Here is a 20,649-nt window from a genome sequence, read left to right as displayed (position 1 = left end):
TGGAAAAAATACATTTTCTCTGAAGAAGAGCGAGTATTTCTGATTGAAAGGTTTGTCCTTTTCCCTGCAATTATATATTATCAAGCATCCTCTTTTTGTTGATGTCTGGCAGAGTTGAGTGTAACTTTTCACGTGTGCCGTATATTGCTGGAAAAGGGGCCTCGAAAGATCTTTTTTACCTTTTCTTTACCAGTGGTCAGTCTGCTTATGATTATTCTCTGAAGATCAAATATAAGTTATATGGAGATATTGGAGTTCAGAGACGAGGTAGGGTGATGGACAGGTGTTTTGCTTGGTACACACAGAAGTATTTGGAAGATTTTAAACAGCATATTATAGAATGCTTGATAGCAATATTTACAGAAGAAGAATTGTGGCTCTTTTGTCTCTAAAGTACATAATGCTTGTTTCTTTCAGAAATAAATACAGCCAGGAAGAGGCCTCCTGGGTTGCTTCTTTTCTTGTCACAGGCAACTACATTAAAAATACTTCTTCATAAAAGTAATAAGATTATCTCAAAATAACCTTCTAATTTCTACATTTGCTCCTAGTTACTTTATATCCATTTTTCAATACTTCTAATAATTGACAAGTCTATCTATTCAGTAAAAAACTGTTTACCCATTTGTTGTGCTGTGCTAAATAAACTAATTTGTTGTGCTACTGAATTTCACATGGGTTCTTTAAATCTAACCCTCAAAATTATTCATTTCATTATGTGCCCCATTCAAACCCTCCTGTGTATTGGCCTCCAGACCTTGCCTCACCAACTTCATGTGCCATGGAGTTTGGATTGTAGATTGATGGTACCAAGAATTTAGATCTGAAGGTCATTTTTACAAGTGTAATGTAAGCACTGACAGATATTGGATTACATTAAGTCAGTGAAGTTAATCAGGGCACTTAATAACACTTCTAGTAAATTAACATGTACAAGAGCAGTCGCTCTGTGGAAAAGCTTCATGACAGTGAAAAGGACAGTGTAAATGCAACATACCTACGCAATCACTACTTCAAATTAATACAATTCCCAAAAATATAAAGGCTTAAATAATTTCAGAAGTTTCTGTAAGCAGTGAATACATTCTGGCACACAATAAAAGACTGCCCTGGAGTATCCTCATGGTGTTTCAAATTTCACATATATGAATATTTATTACAGTAATTATTTGAAACTACTCAAAAACTGGGTCATCTTAGCCAGCTATCAGATGTTGATCCTGATCTCTTGAGTAAAATAGAATAAAATGTTATTAAACATTGTACAAGGTGAATGGTTTAAGTTTCTAGCAGAAACATAGGATACATAAAAATGTTTTCATAAAGAATATTACACAATTACATCCAATTTAGTCAATAAAACATAGGATTAAATATATGAAAAGGCCAAACACTTAGATTCCTCCAAAAGGACCTAATGTAGTAATCTATTCTCTTTACATTTCACTCCCTCCAGGTATTATTTTAGGTCTTCTCATCTATCTAGAGAAAAATCATAAAGAATGTCAAGATTTAACCTTATTTCCAAAGCAGACATAAAACAAGTCTAATACTAATGTTTTTATACAGAACAAAAGCATTGCACAAACAATTCTCCAAAAATGCACACTTCGGGAAGTTCTCCATAACTCAGTAGGAAATATTTAACTATGCTCAGCTGTGGATATTTTACCCTGGGTCTTTATTAGGATACAAAAGCAGAAAGAAGTCCTGAGGAAGCAAAGGTATTCTCAGTAGGTTCACCACATACAATGAGAATAACATACGAACTTAGGAAGGATTTTGTAATTACTGTAGCTACTTTTCTGGAAAGCTAATAAATGTGAAGAAGTTTCATTCTTTAAAAATAATCCCAGTAGAACACATAAAAGTTTGAAGTGTCACAATGAAGCAACATATTTTATTAAACTATTTCTAATAACATTTTATTCCATGAGCAGGAGGCGTAGATTGCTTTTGCAGCAACCACTGAAAGCAATTCAATTATATATTTACAACAGTATATACTGGCAAACTTTCTGTTGCTGAACAGAGTTCTGTTTAGAAACACAACTGCTTCCTTTCAGATAGTATCAGAAAGCTGTCCAATTTGATTGCTGCCTGCTCTCTGTTACACTGATGTCAAAGATTTTGAAACTGAGATGTAAGAGTGGCTGAATTGACAAAGAACTTGTGTTCTAGAGTTATCCATATATTCTTATTCTAATTTTAGAATAACTCTATAGGTAGAATATGCTTACTCTCTAATCCATGTGGGGGGGCAGAAAAGTCTTTGAAAAATCTTTCTTAATTGCCTGCAAACACAGGACTATTCTGTGGGAAACAATTTTCCTGTTGTTTATATCTACAGTCAGTGAGAAGTGTGGGGACTCCATAGCCAGTTTGCATCTTGCCAGTCCTTAATGTTTGGTGGGAATTTAAGCTATCATGCCATCACACCTGTATTGCATTCTCATGGAATACCTTCACTTAATCTTCTCACTCCATAATGCCAATCTTCCGCAAAAGATTTGTAACTGATTTAGTATCTCCCCCATAGCAAAACTGCATCTTTTCACTTACTTAATCATTCCCCACAGGCTATTTCTTCAGCATCTTCATATTTTGATCATTTTTCTTTCTATTTATTTTCAGATTTTGCTGAAGTAAAGCCTAGAACTGTTGCAGATACCATTCACAACAGCCATGAACAGTAAGAGTGTGATACCTTCTGGCGGTGTGCAACTCACAACAGCTTTGGCCTTTACGTAGGTATTTTACATAGCAAAATCACGAATCACTTGCTATTTGGTATCACCTGTCCTTGGCTCTGTATTGCTGATTTCCTTTTCCTCTTCCTTGTCAAAGGACCTCAAGCCAGCCAGATACGTGAGGGAATTTTGCTAGTGCTCTTTGATCCAATCCAGCTTTAGATGCTAAAATGAGGTTTTATAACAACCCAGACCAGAACAACAAAATTCTTAAACAGGAAAGCAGAGCTCTGCTGCCTGAGAGATAAATAAGGTTTCTAAACCAGAGTCCCGCCTGCCTAAACTATTGCACAGTTCTTCAGTCTTGCCCTAAGTCCAGTAATTTCCTGAAGCTTCCTGATTTCTAGCACACCGGACAGCTCTAACAGGTCTCTATGAATTGTTTTTCAGGCCCTTCCTTCCATGTCCCAGCTGCCTAACTGCTCCCTGCACTTCACAGAAGGTGCCTCTGTTGAGTTCCTTCACACCCATTGTTCGACCCATCCTGCACTACATGAGCATTAATCAGCCTTGCACAGTCAGGGGAGGTGCAAGGACCCCACCTTGAGAAGGGCTCATAAAATCAAGCGCAAATCAGCCATGACAAATCAAATGGACAATTCCTGCAGAATAACCATGCCTAGTAAACCACAGACACCTCTAGTGCAGCAAGCATCAAATTGTCTCCCCAGCAGAAAAGTACACCATTGAATTGCACCCATTTGACTAACTCTACTGAAAAAAGTTATCTAATTGCTGTCGTCATGGCCAGTTTCTCTTCACATATTTCCACATCAATGGTTTTCCCTTGCATTTTGAACGAAGTTCAAACTATTGCTCCCTGTCTTGTGGGATTCTTAATCTACCTCAGCTTTCTGCTGCCTTGCCTTCACAATTTGTCCCTCCCCTTGTTCAGTCCATATTGTCTGATAAGCAATCTGCTTGCCCTTTTAGGATTTTGAAACCATTTCCCACTATCTTTCAGGAGCTTTCTTCCTTGTACCTGACTATAACTAAAGCAGCACCACAACCATCCATTCATTACTCCTCCATAAAGTTTCTTTCCCATAAAAGTCATAAGAATAAGCATTTGAGGGACAGAGATTGAAGCGTATTTTGCAAATATCACCAATTAGGATCAGAAAGAATTTTTCAGATTATGTCAAAATTTGTTTGCAAAATTTATATATTTTGAGCCTTGAAATGTTTTGTTTGAAACTTCTTGGCTTTAACAAAGTTTCTGTGTATGCAGGATAGAGGCCTTATGGGTTCCATTGTGATGATCCAATGATCTGGTAGAAAATACTTGCTCCCATGTCTTCTAGCCCTTCGTATGTCAGGTAAACTCATCTAAAACTAAGGACCTTGCCTTGCGGGCAAACTCCGCTTTTTGTTTATTTTAATGTTGAATTCTACCCCAGTGTAAAAACTCCAAGGCTTCCTTTTAGATATCACTTTCACTGTATATAGAGGAGTATCTGCTTCCTGGGTAATAAACAAAAAGCCAATTTCTTATGGATCAAAAGCCTTGTTTTTTCAGTCAGCTCTGATAACAAAAGCAACTAAAATGGCAGTGATCTGTGATAGCAAGGTACAGAATCACACAGAATCACAGAAGGTTAGGGGTTGGAGGGGACCTCTGGAGATCATCTAGTCCAACCCCCCTGCTAAAGCAGGATCACCTACAGCCAGTTGCACAGGATCGCTTCCAGGTGGGTTTTGAATACCTCTAGAGAAGGGGACACCAAAACCTCTCTGGGCAGCCTGTTCCAGTGCTCGGTCATCCTCAAGGTGAAGAAATTTTTCTTCATATTGAGATGAAACTTCGTGTGTTCCCGTTTGCACCTGTTGCCCCTTGTCCTGTTGCTGGGCAGCACTAAAAAGAGTCTGGCTCCATCCTCTTGACACCTGCCCTTTAGATATTTGTAAGTGTTGATGAGATTCCCTCTCAGGCTTCTCTTCTTACCCAGTTCTCTCAGCCTTTCCTCATACAAGAGATGCTCCAGTCCCCTAATCATCTTCGTAGCCCTCCGCTGCACTCTCTCCAGTAGTTCCCTGTCTGTCTTGAACTGGGGAGCCCAGAACTGGACAGAGAACTCCAGATGTGGCCTCACCAGGGCAGAGGAGAGGAGAAGGATGACTTCCCTCGACCTGCTGGCTGTGCTCTTCTTAATGCCCCCCAGGATACCATTGCCCTTCTTGGCCACAAGGGCACACTGCTGGCTCATGGAGAGCTTGTTGTCCACCAGGACTTCCAGGTACTTCTCTGCAGAGCTGCTTCTCATCAGGTCAACCTCTAACCTGTACTGGTTATTCCTCCCTAGGTGCAGGACCCTACACTTGTCTTTGCTGAACTTCATTAGGTTCCTCTCTGCCCAGCTCTCTAGTCTGTCCAGATCTGGCTGAATGGCAGTGCAGCCTTCTGGTGTGTTGGCCACTCCTCCAGTTTTGTATTGTCAGCAAACTTGCTAATGGTATACTCTGTCCCTTCATTCAGGTCATTGATGAATATGTTGAACAAGACTGGACCCAGTACTCGGTGAAAGATTTATCAGAATGGCTCACTCCTCATAGAAACATAGAATGCCCAGACACATGCTAATTAAAATACATATGAACTGAATGACCTTACATCAACAATTCTTATGCTCATTTTGTTTCCAGTGAACAGCTGATCAGCAATGACTTTTATTTTGTGTTTGAGGTTGAAAGATACCTAAGAAAACCAATCAGTTCTGAAGTCTAAACCCAGCCTTTTGAAATTCTTTTATTCCTCCTGTCTTTTGTTCTTCCTCCTAGTTTGTTTTAGATACATCTCATTAGTGTTCGTTTGCCACTAGTCAAAGAGTAAGACATTATGGAACATAAAACAATTGAAACAATGATTCACTGATTATTTCATTTTGCAGCATAAATTGTAGCAATCTTTGCTCTGTTTCAAGAAGAAGATGTGCACACAGTCATATCTCCTCTCATGGGTTCTATTTTAATAAGAATGGGTTCTATATTACTTCTTTAATAAGAATTTTAATTTCAACATTAAAAGCTTTCTATATGAAATCACAGACTGGCCAATGTAGCTGGACCTCACTCCAATCCTTAGTGTGTTTTACATAATTTAGAAACTAAGGAATCACATTTTGTGTGTTTAAACAACAATAATTAATTTTTGGCTTCCTGCAAGATTTGAAAATTGTGTAGCAGAAGGGACAAATGGCAACCCTTAATGTTCTTATTCCCTAGTGGGATAGGGGAGAGAATGGGAAGGATAAAAGTGACAGAATTTGTGGGTTGAGATAAGGACAGTTTAATAGTGAAAGCAAAAGCCACATGCACAAGCAAAGCAAAGCAAGGAATTCATTCACCACTTCCCATGGGCAGGCAGGTGTTCAGCCATCCCCAGGAAAGCAGGGCTCTGTCACGCGTAACAGTTACTTGCAAAGACAAACACCATAACCCTGAACATCCCCCCTTCCTCTTTCTTCCCCCAGCTTTCTATGCTGAGTATGTCATATGGTATGGAATACCCCTTTGGTCAGTTGGGGTCAGCTGTGTCCCCCTCCAAATTCTTGCCCACCCCAGCCTACATGCTGGAGGGGCAGTGTGAGAAGCAGAAAAGGCCTTGACACTATGCGAGTACTGCTCAGCAATAACTAAACCATGGTTGTGCTATTAACACCGTTTTCAGCACAAATCCAAAATGCAGCACCATACAAGCTCCTATGAAAAAAAAAAACCCAAAAACCTCTATCCCAGCCAAAACCAGTTCATTATTAAAATAAATAGAATTACTAACAGGCTTTAAGGTAACATGAGGGCTTTTCCCATTTTTCTCTCAGCTGTAGGTTAATAAGCAACATGTTGCAATGTATTTACACACAGAGGTCCAGAGGAGGGCCACGAAGCTGATCAGAGAGCTGGAGCACCTCTCCTATGAGGACAGGCTGAGAGAGTTGGGGTTGTGCAGCCTGGAGAAGGTAAAGCTCCGGGGAGATCTTATTGTGGCCTTCCAGTACCTGAAGGGGCCTACAGGAAAGCTGGAGAGGGACTGTTTATCAGGGAGTGTAGTGACAGGACAAGGGGTAATGGGTTTAAGCTGAAGGAGGGTTGATTTAGATTAGATGTTAGAAAGAAATTCTTTACTGTGAGGGTGGTGAGGCACTGGAACAGGTTGCCCAGAGAGGTTGTGGCTGCCCCCTCCCTGGAAGTGTTCAAGTCCAGGCTGGATGGGGCTTTGGGCTACCTGGTCTAGTGGAGGGTGTCCCTGCCCCTGTCAGGGGGGTTGGAACTAAATGATCTTTAAGGTCCCTTCGAACCCAAACCATTCTATGATTCTATGAAAACCATTTTAAAGCAGCACTTGGACACACAGTCAGCTGAGTTGCATCTATGTCATTATGGCTGGAAGGTACAGTAAGTGAAAATTTCTACTATGGCTTCTATAAAAACAGCATATCAGGCTCAAAAGTACAGTGTAGTTTACAGTATATATATATACATACCTCTGTCTGTACCAAGGCACCTGATTTTTGTGTGCCTCTGTGATCCTCTTCAACAAGAATTCTTCCTGAATCTTTGGAAATATTATTTGTTCAAAGCAGAACTCAGGCTCTGAATGTTCTTAATATTTTACATGACAACTAAACTGTCTGTTTAAATGAAATATGAAGAAACCTTCACAGGAGGAGATTGCTGTGAAACACTGATGTATTCATCTGACATTTTCAGATATGTTGCCTGGGGTTACATCCAAATACTTCCCACATAGTTGTATTGAGTGCTTGCTCCTGTGTGACAAAACAGAGATAACATTCAAAATGCACATAATTATATTTCTATTATCTTCTGCTTTCAAGTGAGAGTGTAAGAGCGAGACTCATAATGATGCTGCAAATCAATTCAAAATTCAAGAAGATCTTTACACCAGAAAATAAAAATCAAAGGTAAATAATTCATAACTCAGCTCTTTACCCATAAAACTGTTGAAAAGTCAGATGAATAAGGAAAGAGCAGAAGTTTGACTATCTCTTAAAACAATGGGTGGAATAAGCATGTCTTATTTCCTCCTATGTTATCTGCAGCATTAAGCCTTTTAATGTGTAAGTATTCAAGCTCCACTGATACCTTTTTTGGTACTGTTTACTGGTATATCCTTGGATTTGTTTGATACTTTGAGACTTGGAGCCACATCTCTGATACTATTTTCAAGCATCTTTGATGTGACTCTTTTATCTTTAGTATTTTGCAGTTTACTCCATCGTTAGACAATATTTTGTATCAATGTCAATTTCAAGAAAATTTCCATCCACGTGGAATCCACATTTATACAAGATTAGGCATAACCTAATACATAGGTAGTCATTTACACAGGCTTACATGGCTTAAGACATATAGTGTCTCATAAGAATATGTCATCCTAGTTCTTCTAAGTTTGCTTTGCCTTTGTCAGATGCTTCTCATATATTTCTCAGCACTTTCATATGAAAAACTAAGCCTCTTTAAATATGCTGAGAAGCAAAACAAGAATCTGGGTGTTTAGCTACCCTCTGAGCCCCTTCTGATACGCATATCTCTGCAAACTTTGTTTTCCTTACAGGTGGAAATGTACCCAAACAATCCCATATCTGTTTCTCAATCTCTAAAACTATTAAAATAAAACATAATCTTGACTAATGAGAGCTACAATATTTCCCATTAGTAAGAAATATGTCAGTGTTGGATAGTATTGTAAGAAGCCAGAAATAATTAGCCCTATCGAGATATTATTTGAGGAAGTGATGTTTGCCTCAACTGGAAGAAAAAATAGAATAAAGAACACAGACATTTTATAAATTGGATTTAGATGAACACAGAAAGAATCCAAAATCCCACTCGAAATTGTTAAAGATGTCCTGGAAATCTTAGTGTATGTTGTCTAAAACTGTTCTCTCAGGAGCTGGGAATTCACAGGTAAACGTCTGAATGCATCAATAGCAGACTGAAGGATAGCCAGCGGCTTCTTGTACGTGATAGACAAGGAACAAGGACTGTATATACACCTCTGAAAACTGAGGAAATAGACACTGTTTGATAAAAGAGAATTGTGGGAGACAAAAAATTAAACATGTGGTTTGAATCCCTGAGTATCTGATGGGTTAGCATCTCCAGTAGCATCACAAAAGGGAATGGAATTGTGAATTTTTGCACTGTATTTATATTGGTATTTATCTTATGTGAGGGTTCCTCTGGTTGCTGGTGAGAGATAAGAAATCATTGCTCTGCTTCCCTCTGAAACACACATGCTTATGAGAACTAGAGGTATGCTGTAAGGTGGCACAAAGTGGCATTATAATCTCTGGTCTCGCATCTCCTGCATGCTCAAGACTAATCTATTCACCAATGGGCAAGGAATGGCAGGGAATTTTCCCCACAGGTCAAGCTCTGTGAAACCTCTTTTTGGGAGTGTTATGGGAGTTTGTTTCTTAGGAGTAAGAGAGAGTCAGTATCACAGGGTCCAGAGATGCCTAAGGTTACTCCTGACTTTCTTCCAACAATAATTGCCACCTGCCTGTGGACCTGTGGGTCCACTGATGTTTGATGTGCATGGGCAAGTCTGGACAGGAGTAGATGTCCTGTGGAGCTTTCTGGATTGCACACTTCAAGGAGACAGCCGTTTGCGGGAGGAACAGACTCTGCAGTCTCTGCTAAAACCAATTTCTTCTCTTCCACCTGTGAAATGAACCTGTGACTCTTACTGCTAAACTCATCTGACTAGTTTCTACAAGAAGTCTAGTATGAGAAGGGTTGAGCTTGAAGCAGGTGTGAGGAAATTCTAAGAGGATCATAATTATTGTGCTTCTCTCCATTATTTCCTGCATGTATTTGTATTCATTTCAGTGAACAATGTTGCCTGTAGCAGCTGGAAAGGGTAAGAGAGAGCAGGTGCAAAGTCTGTACCACAAATCTGGGCCCATTCATCTGTAGCACAGGAGCCTCAGAGGGGTGTGATGCAGCCCATACCTCTCAATGAGATAGTCTCAGCTGAATCAGACCGTGCAATGAATACTGTTTGAATGTGAGACATACAGATGACCCCCTCCTGGATATACACAACTTCCTTTGCAGAGAGTTAGTATTCTAATTTACATGTAGAAAGGCAGAAGGAAAGGTTCAGATCTTACACAGCACATCTCTAAAGGCGCAAAGCCTCATAATAGAGCCTTGTGCTTGAATAGAAGGAAGGGAGAAGGATCACCTGTGCCCCCACTCTACTTAATACATGTGTTCTCTTTTAAATCTGATACGATGCACTAGGTCCTTATTCCTTGCACTGTTCAAACATCTAGTGTCACTGGATTTCTCCCACCATCACTGTTCCAGCCTGCTGTATCCCTTAGCTCTTTCTTTATCAAAAATCTTTAAGCAGCTAAATAATTGCAAATAGCTCACACTTGTTATGGCTATGTATCAGGAATCTCTTGACAAATCAACCTAGCTGTGAGCACTGTTTTAACCACCCTCAGAGAGCCTTCAGGAAACTTGATTTACATTGTAGCTTTTGCCTGCCCTCTGTTTTATCAGTGTTCATTCTGTGGCTAAAACTGTTAAAAGTAAAACCGTAGTGTGCATGTGACTTTGAGAGCACCCAGAGAACTCCACCTTTAAAGGAAAATCCTCTTTGGCCTAACTGCAACTCTGCTGATACCGTGCTGTAATCTGGCTTTGGCTCTGCCAAACAGAGTCAATTAACCGACAGATAAATTTCTGGTGTTCTTCCCTTGGTATAAAGCCTTGCATTTTCATGTTAATGCCAAAGTTCGCGTGCCTGCAAGGATCGAGGCTATAATCTTGATGTGCTGAAGTAGTAGCCCATTCTACCTCTGGATACAAATATTTAATACTGTATATTTCTGTCTTCTCCTTATCTGCAGTGCTGGTGGTTTGTGGGATTTCATATTACCAGTTTTCTTTAAACTGCAAAATCTTAACTGAAAAAGCTATGTATCTACCTCTGTACGTCTCTACATATATAGCTGTATGTATCAAAGTCAGCTGCAGAAAGCTGAAAGCCAGCAAGTAATTTAACTAAAAAAGTTAAATAAAAGATTACGAGAACACCATGAACAGAATGCCTCAGTAATCAAACAAAGCTTCATAAGAATCACATTGGGGGAAAAAAAGAAAAGAAAAGAAAAAAGCAGTTCGTATGAAATGTATCAAATTATTCACAAACACCAAATAAATATCCCATGTATTCTTGCTGTGACTGAGAGTGCCTTTTTTTATTAGATATACTTTCCTTTTATCTAAATGCTATTTAAAATAAGAATGTGGTTGCTTTCTTTGTTCAAACTTCAGTATGAAACATGTCATGTTCCTCTAAGAAGAGAAGGACTGGGTCAGGCAACCCTCTGGAGGAAGGAGACGAAGAGTCCTCATTCCCCTGGGAGTAACCAGGGGTTCTCCAGAAGAGAAGGTGGACAGTACAGAGTAAGGCAGACTAAGGCAGGTTTCCTTGAGGAGCAGGGACTGAGGAGCACCAGCAGAAGAGAAGAGGAGGAATGGCTGCAGTCACTCCCCTGAGATGAGGAGCATCTCCCTGCAGACTGTAGAGGACCACACAGAATCTGTTCCTTTCCAGGAAGACCCTGAGCTAACTGAAACCAAGCATAAGAGCAAGGGCACATCCTCTAAGGGTACAGCAGTAGGAGGAGACTGATTTATTAAACCTGCTTTTCTGTCCTGACTTAGTAATTTTGAGTTTTCTCTATTTTAAAAGTTAACTTTTCTGGTTTATAGTCTAATAAAATCTGACTTGCATTTAAAACTTTCTTAGTCTCATAGAGAGACATTGCTCTGGCTGATTTGCATCCCCATGACAGAGATCATCATGGTTTATTAAATAATTAAAAAAGAAAGCGTGTGTGCGCGCGCACGTGTGTGCACGTGTGCGCACATATCTGCGTATGTTTAGTTTTTTCCCTTCTGAAGATTTTGACCAATGAAGTTTTAGATGTTCTTGATTTACATTTTCCAGCTTAAAATGCTTCCTAAGTTTGGAGATCAACATAGAAAAAGGAGGCTCAGAAAGATCAGGACCTTGCACAGATACTAAATCAGTTCTCTATCTGTGTTCACAGTGGAGGAATCTAGGAAAATTCCTATGCTTGATCCCTTCTTTCTGAAGGAATGATCAGATCATTTGCTGAAAATGGAAAAGAGTATAAAGATGATAAGAAACAAACTCACAAAATGAACAATAATAGATCACCGGAACCAGATGGTATTTAGCCAAGAATTATAAAAAATGAATGGAGGCAACCGTAGAACTCTAAAGGTTGGCATAGTGTCTCTTGCTTGAAATTGTCTTGGTCAAAGATCAACTTTTAAAGAGGCTTCCAGTGTCACTCTGGGAACTACAGATCTGTAAACCTGATGTCCCTAAGGACCAAATAGCAGGAACATAAATAAAAAAGTGGTGACCACTGGTAAACATGATTAGTTAAGAAAAGTCAGCATAGCTTTTTTTAAAAAAAATAAGGCAGGACTAGAAAGAATCACTGCTGTCCTTTGAATTGGTAAACAAACAGGTGGATAAACAAGTCAAATTGTATTTCTGAAAGACTTCTGACAAAGCTCCTAACCTATAGGCATTTAAAGAAACTAAGCAGCCATGGAATAAAATGGAAGGTCCTTGTTTAGATAAATAATTGTTTAAAAGAAAGAAAACAAAGGCAAAGAACAAACAGAACAAATAGTTCTTACAATGAAGAAAAATCATCAAAGAAGTTCTGTAGGATTTGCTTAAATGTCTAGGTACTGATATCCTGCTCGTTTCTTATATGACGTCATTATCTGTATGGCCATTCGTTGCTGTTATATAATTCTTCTTCTTTCAAATCACTCTCAGCATATAATCTTTGGTTGATTCTCTCTTCTCTGTAGAGTCCTTTGTCATCAGTCTTCTATTTAATTTGGTCATGGAGAAAGCTTTAACTTGATTCTTATCCCTAACTTCTTTATTTTTCCATCATTCCTCCTTTCTGTCCATTCAGGTCTTTATAAAATTCAGGACAATTCCCCATTGAAACATACTGAGTGTCCTCAAAGCTTTGTCTCAGTCTTCACAATGATGTGCAAGATGACAATGCCTATTAGATGATGAAGTCAAAGCACTGGTGCATCATGTCCTATCACATAACGAGTCAGTGACTGGCTGTTACCATTGTTGCTTCATCCTTCCCTGAATTGGAGAATGGCAGCCTCAACTCTACTTCAGCTTCACTTTCAAATGTTTAGACCTTTGGGATCATTAGTTACATTTGCTGGCTTTTATTGATCTACCTGAAGGATTTGGTGCTTTTCCTGGTGCCATGGCCTAGAACCAACATTGTGATTCTTTTCCGTGCTCTCTGTTCACATCTGGATGTAAATTCTTTTATTATTTACTGACCTATGAAGCTCTCCCTATGCCTACCTAGTGGTAAAGATAAAATCCATTATGTTTCATGTTCCACTCACAGTTTATTTAAAAAAAAAAAAAAAAAATTCTTCAAAAAGCCCAGGTGCTTTTTCTTCTTTAGAATTAGATGCCTGGCTGCTCTGCTTATTGGAAGTGGAAAGCAGTTCTTTGGTTATGTAAATCATGTGAAACATGGATTATTGGAGCATTAAAATCTCAACTTTTTCTGATGTTAGGAATTAAATATGATGTCTACCAGTCTATACAGAGTAGGTAATTTCTGGGGTATAACTGTATAAACACGAGAAATTGCTGCCAAAAATATTTCCATGAGAAAAGTATGCTAAATTGAAATGTGATTGCTGTTTAAAAATTGCATCCCTATCTGAAATATAGTGCTGAAATATTGATATTCTATATGGAAGACTCTTTGAATAATATCCTTGCCATTTTATCTTTTTAACAAAGCAACACTGATAGAAGAGTGATGTTATCAATTGATTCTAAAACTGAGGATAATGATTTTTTTAATTCTAATAAATTAAAATACAGACACTTTCTTATATGGGAAATGTGTTATTTTTTATGATGGGATAGTTTAATGGAGATTTATTTTTTTAGTTGTTTAGATTCATATGGTTCTTTAAGTTTTGCCTAAAAAGCTGTTAAAATTACTGTAGGGGAAAGGTCCTTGTACAAAACTAAGCAGCATCTGAATTCATTCTGTTTCAGCAATGAAAATAGTTCATTTTATGAAACAGTGATAGAACTCCAGCACAGGATGAATGACAAGCACTGCTTGCACCTTGGATGTAGGTCCAGGAAGCAATTCATTAACAATTTCATCTTCATTTTAATTTATTCACATATTTCAGGTATAGTTACATTTCAATTACATTAAATCACTATGTTAGTTAACCCTGTCCACATTCTCTAATATCAAACCAGCTAATCTTTCACCAGATCTCCTCTGCTACGAATAGCTGTTTTCTCTCTTTCTTCTGTAGCTGAGCTGTTGTACCACAAGGCAATGAAAATATTCTCCAGCCTCTTCAGCCTGGCACTTCACAAGATTGATGACCCAACTCCTCAATTAGTAAAAAACAAATGCTATGCCAGAAGTAAATCACATCTTTCTTCTACATCCACTATCAAAGCTTTACTTTACTACACTTCTGTTTTATAAAGCTAGGCTCTTTTCTTGCTTATGTGTAAATAAAATTATCTATATGAATAGCAACTAAAGATAAAGACAATCCAAACAAACATGAAGCAGTTACCTAAGAAATTAAAATCCTACTTTTAGGTTGTAAGTATTTCAAATCACATCACCAGTCCATATGTGAAGTTTCAAGGACAGCATGTATTACTGTGATCTGTCCACAAGTCAACGTAAACCTGAGAAGTTTTTCCAGCACCTTGGCAAAAATCTAAATCTCCTTCAGAGTTTTGCTGCTATTGTCTTGGCACTTTTGTTGTACCCCAAGAAATGCATGGAATCACTAAATTTCCAAGAGCATATATATAAAAAATATAATTTTATATTTTCTTAATGGAAACCCAGGTTCATCTTTTGCAGCATTTTCTAGAAACAAATTACTAAAATGAGGGTGTTTGGGTTTTTTACTGAGTTAAGAATAATTGTAGATTCCTGAAACTGATAGTTCTTGCCTGCATTCTGTGGGCAGTGAGTTTCCCTGGAGGACATACCTAAGAGACTGCAGCTTTAGCACCAACTTGGCAGCTCAGGATTCTGTTCTCCGACTGTCACTGCAGAACAACTGGACATGTGACTTTCACAGAGGCTCCACACAAGTGTGATAATCTTTCTGTTTCTTTGTCCATTTGGGATTCCAACTAGAAGAACATTGTATCGATGAAAGAGAAATGGAAAAAATGAAATCAATTACAAAATGACTCAAAGTACTTTTCCAAATAATATAAAGAAGCAATGTCTGTACATGGCAAAAAATCTGATCAGTTTAGAAAATTTTAATTATAAGCTGAAAGACTAACTTGTAACCAGTACTTTGCCTTAGTTTTTCCTCAGTTTTTCAAAATAAACATGAATTTTCATAGTAACTTTGAATATCTTTTAAATTGTTAAGCAAATAAAATAATTAATTTTTATTTGGAGAGTATTTACAGGTGGTTGATCTTTGAAAAGTTAAAGTTTTACTGCCTGTCTTTGAACATACGGAAATGCACAACAGCATTTATTCTACCTATGTGAGAATTATGCAACATTTTCTACTGGGAATATCTAAAATTTAAAATCCATTTAAGATACCTAAAAAACATAATGATACTTGACTGTGATATTGACTCTTTTTAAGGAGTCATATTGGTTAAAATAAAGTACTTTAAGTACTGCTGTCAGTGATTTCATTGTGGTGTCTTCAAGGGGTCTCATATGTTATGCACAGTACCACAAGTGCTCATAGAAACCATGTGTGAAAGGTGATATACAAACTTAGCAGAAGTGAATACATTCAGAAATTCAGGCAAATATGACTGGCAGATTCTGTAATGTTCACCAACCTCTGTTACTCATGCAGGTGCTGTTAGTGAAAAAGTAAAATGTCTCCATTCAGTATAAAAGAATATTGAAGAAAAGTGGTATATGAGAGTCTATCTGTGATGTCTTGTGATAAGAGTGAGATCTCAATTAGTTCTCCAAACTACAGATATAGCTTTATTGTTGCTAATATCTACAGAGAAATATACTTTTTCCTTTTTTTTTTTTTTTTTTTTTTTACTGGAAGGTAAAGATACTTTTCCCACAACTTTACAACTTTAAGTTTCTACCAAGGTAACAACACAGTTAATATTTAATGAAGATGTAATGCACATTCACCACCACTTTTCAGCCACCATAGTGCTGTGATATGAACTTGGCTGTTTTCAGCAATAAATTTAATTTATGGGAAAAAGTATAGTTATGGGCAAGTAAATATAAAAATGAGACAAGAACACTCCAGATGACAGAATCATAGCATAATTTAAATTGGAAGGGGCCTCTGGAGTCATCTGGTTCAACTTCCAGCTCACAGCAGGGCTAAATTCAAAGTCAGATCATGTGGCAAGGACTTATATTTCCTATTTTTGAGGATCAACTTAAACTGCTGTAATTATACTGATTACATGTACTGGTACTTAAATTGTGGATTGGAGCTCAGCTAGCCACATACGGAATGACAATGTCTCGCCCAAAAGACATGTAACCTAAGTCAATAGAGGAAACTGAGTAAACAACCCAGGTCAACTGATGGAGGCAATTCAAACAGTGCTAAGACTGTTAGCAACAGTAAGCAATGATCAGTGTGTCAGCTTTTTGATTTTTGAACACAACATCAAAAAGTTTAGCACCATCAGTTTTCAGTCTTGGCCAGAACCAGATCGATAGATGGTTCTTCCAGGAAAAGCATTACAGCAGATCAAGTCCTGGCAGTTACAGTCTAGAGACTGAAAGAGGTTGACATTGCAATTAGTAATGCTGAGAAGTATGTTGAAAAAAGGAAGAAATCTTGGGATACACCTGTAATGCAATGATATAGTCTGGTTGTGGCTTGGTGGGGTTATCCAAGCTAGCATTGATTTAACTGCATCAGATAGTAACTGCAATGGAAATAACTTATGGACTACAGACGTTGTGTTGGACCTTCAGATTTCCTAGTGCAATATGAAAGCTATTCATTCAATGCTCTCTAGTAATGTCTTTTAAAATGTGAAACAAATGCTTCTTTTTTCAGCCATCCGGGGCTATGTGTGTCTTGGTCTAGTGGGACTGACAACAAATGTGAATGTTGTTCACTGATGTAAAATTAATAACTTCAAAGATATTGAACTATGATTTATTTTACTAGAACAATTAATTGGCTGAACTCAAGACATTCAATTCAATTTATTATTGATTATATTATATATATAATTTTTTTTTGCTCATGGATCTAGTAGTATAGTTCCATAATCATCTGCTGATCCTATTTTAAAACTCTGAGTCTACAACTCCATTTATGTTTTAGGAAAGCTCTGGGGAAATAAATAAAAAAAAATACCTGCAATTTTCTTTTCCTGAAATACAGGGCATACACTAAAATTAAAATTCATTTTAAATTCAAATTATCCACTGCTGGATTGCTGCTTTTTTATGTATTTGACTCTTCTAGTCTACAGAAAATTTATTTCTAAGTTTGCAGCAAAGTTTGCTCAAAAAAGTAGGGTTTTTTTCACAGCTTAACTATAAGGTAATCAATGCTGTATTTGAAGGTCATCTTAAGAAATTACCTGGGAACAGTCAGCAACTTTGTGAATTTGCAATACCATGGCTTTACTCTACACATCTTGATGAATAATTCAACCTCATCATACAAGCAGCGCAATGAGTTTCAAGAGTAATACTAGTGCATAAACGAAGATGATTAAGATGTTAGCACACAGAGAAGATGCAGAGATGGTGTGATGAACAAGAGCCAATCTATTTCATTTTAATTCAGCACAGGACTGCATGATCTAAGTCATCTCTGATATTCATGGAGGTTAAACATAGGAACCAGAGGTGGGACACCATCACACCTCTTTATGTCTTCTGAGCAGCAGTAAAATATAGACACACATCCAAATTTCTTTTTTGCTGGACCACTAAGGTTCTGTTTCTACAGGACATTAGCAGTAATCTTGTCTAGCACTGGGAGTAGTTCACATAAGAGAAACATACCTACTGACTTCAAAGAGAGCTAGACTGTCTTTTTTGGGCAACTACCAAAAACATGAATGAAGCATGTTTGCCTTGATCTCTTTATAAATCCATTAACAATGGCATTCAGATCTGTCTCTCCTTCCCTCATGTCCCCAAACCAGTGAAACAGAAGGAGAAATGAAACCCATCTTTCCTTTGCTCCTACTGTGAGACCAAAACATTACAAGTGGAATTTACTACCCTCACTAACCACCTTTAACAGTTTCTTCACTCTATAAAAAACATTTCCCAATTAAAAACATGCTGTGAACTAGGCTTAAACTTACTAAAAGCTTGGGACATGACAGAATAAAATATTTTTATCAAATTTATTGTTTGTCAAAGGAGAAGAGAAAGTCCAGTCAGAATAATTGGCAGGTTCATTTCATTCTGAAATCCAAACTAAAAATAGTAGCAGCATAAGTAATCTCAGGTCTCAGATCTTTTCTTTTTGTTTTCTCCTGAAACAGCAAATTAATTCAATTAGTTGGAATAGGTCATGCATATTTAATGTGACAATTTGAAATGGGAGTACTACCTTTTAGCCTTGAGAATTCTAATGATATCATTAAGGGTGTTTATAGAAATCTACAAAATTAAATGATTGCTATTAAAGACTATCATCTCTGAGATGGAGGCTGAATGACTCCTGGGTCTGATAAGAGGAAACAGTCTTTCATTTCTAGATCACTGCTTTGAATTCGAGCCAGGATCACAACAATGAGAAGTTATTATCAACAAAAGACAGGCAGCACGCTCTATGAATGGAGTTTATGGTGTCAGGCAGTTTCTTAGGGTGCTGGTACCTTCCTAGGAAGTGTGTTTTGCATGCAGTACTGCTCTACAAGGACATTAAGATCAAGCTGCTGCCTAGCTGAGGTACAGTCCCCACTCTGTAGAGAGAACTGAGTTCCAAGAATCATCAAATATCTGACTTCCACCAAAATTAATTTTGTAAAACAGAAAGTAATGGCCTCTATAATATAAATTGTTTATCCTTCTGAGAAAAAGTAATCTACAACTACAGATAAAGCAGCCTCTGTGATGGGGGGAATCCTGAAGAAGATCCCTGTATACGACTGATCATGTGTGGTCTTAATCTGGACCCTAATGCTGACTCATAGACTTGACTTCCTGGCTTGACCTTGGACCTGCCTCATCACTTTCCTCGAGAGCACCTAGCTGTGGCTGACCCTGGTTACTGTCTCTGGACCTGACCCTGACCATGACTGCAGCTTGCTGACTTGATTTCCCTGTTTGACCTCAGACCTGCCTCATCACTGCAGACTTGTCAGGTGATCTAGACTCATGGCTGGACCTGGTGACTGCCACCAGACCTGCTCTGCTTATCTTGCTTACGTCTGTGGGACAGTTCCCTTGTTAGTGAGGTCTATGTCATTGCATGCTCTGTTATTGTGCATGCTCCTGGTTACCTGTCCCTGGCAGAGCAGCCTGCCCTTGCTACCCCCTAGGCATAATCAGCAGGGTTCGGGAAGCAGGAGCTATTTGGTGCCCTGCGTGGAAGGAGGTGATGAACCACCCTGCACCGGTCACAGTCAGCTCCAGCTGGCTTGGCAAAAGCCAACACCATCCCACTGCACACCAAGACTTCAGCCAGAGGAGAACACAGTGCCTCTGCTGAAATATATTTAACGGCTAGGAGCAGGAGACGCAGAAAAGGCTATTGCTACTGGCAGGAGACACAGGAGATGTGAGGACACCCACAGGAGGGGACAGAGAGGAAGATATAGGAGAGGGACGTGGAAGATGACATTTTGGGGATGCAGCTGGAGACCCTGCCTTGGAAAAAGGCACTCCTTGCTGAATCAGGTACAGCCTGAAGGGACTGCATCCTGTGGAGGACCATGGTAGAGCACAGGAAATGAGTAAGAAGGAAGGAGCCACAGAAAAAAGGAGTAAGAAGCAAGGAGCGACAAACAGAAACCATTGTTCAGGTTGGTTTTGTTTCTCAATACCTGAATCAGTAATTAAAAGTTTATGTTATTTGGCAATGAAATAAATTCAGTGTAATACCCTGAGTTGAGGTTCATTTTGCTCATGACACCCTGACAAACTGAACGACATCAAGTTATCCAGACTTCTTCTCAAAAAAGCTAGTGCAGTGTTCAGTCTCCTAAAGTCCTGGTGTGAAACATTATGTTTAAAAGAACAGCATGCTTCTGGATACTCCAGAGACTTCGATTTAATGACAGTGTTAAGATATAGCTGGATGAAATCTTTTGCATGCAGGAGAGGTGGGCAAAGAGGTTACCTGTTCAGAGCTTCTTTCTGGACCTCACCTCTCAGTTCTGCTTGTTTAACTGTTGGTCTAACCAGGCTCTAACCTGGTTCTGAGAGACACAACAAATCCCTACTATACACATTTAAAAATATGTAACTCCTTTAAAGATCAAGGAGCATCTCCTGGAGTAACAGCTGGCAAAAAGTCTCATTTCATTATTAATACATGTTCTAGAAAAATGAGTGGATGACAAACAATATCACAATATCATTATTAAAGAACACATCTTGTCACACAATTTGGTACTTTTAAGCTCTGACATACCATTTCTAAAAATACAGTATTTTTATTCAAGTGATTATTTATAGAATTTGGCTTTAATTTTTGGCAGAACCATTAAGAAATTATCATTTATATGAAGAGTTCTGTATTTATGACTTTAAAATTAGCTGAACAAATGGCACTGAGCTACTTTTTAAACTGTTATATTGCATGCTAG

This window comes from Grus americana, chromosome 2 (assembly GCF_028858705.1).
Source record: "Grus americana isolate bGruAme1 chromosome 2, bGruAme1.mat, whole genome shotgun sequence".
NCBI lineage: Eukaryota > Metazoa > Chordata > Aves > Gruiformes > Gruidae > Grus > Grus americana.
This window is presented reverse-complemented; position numbering follows the sequence as displayed.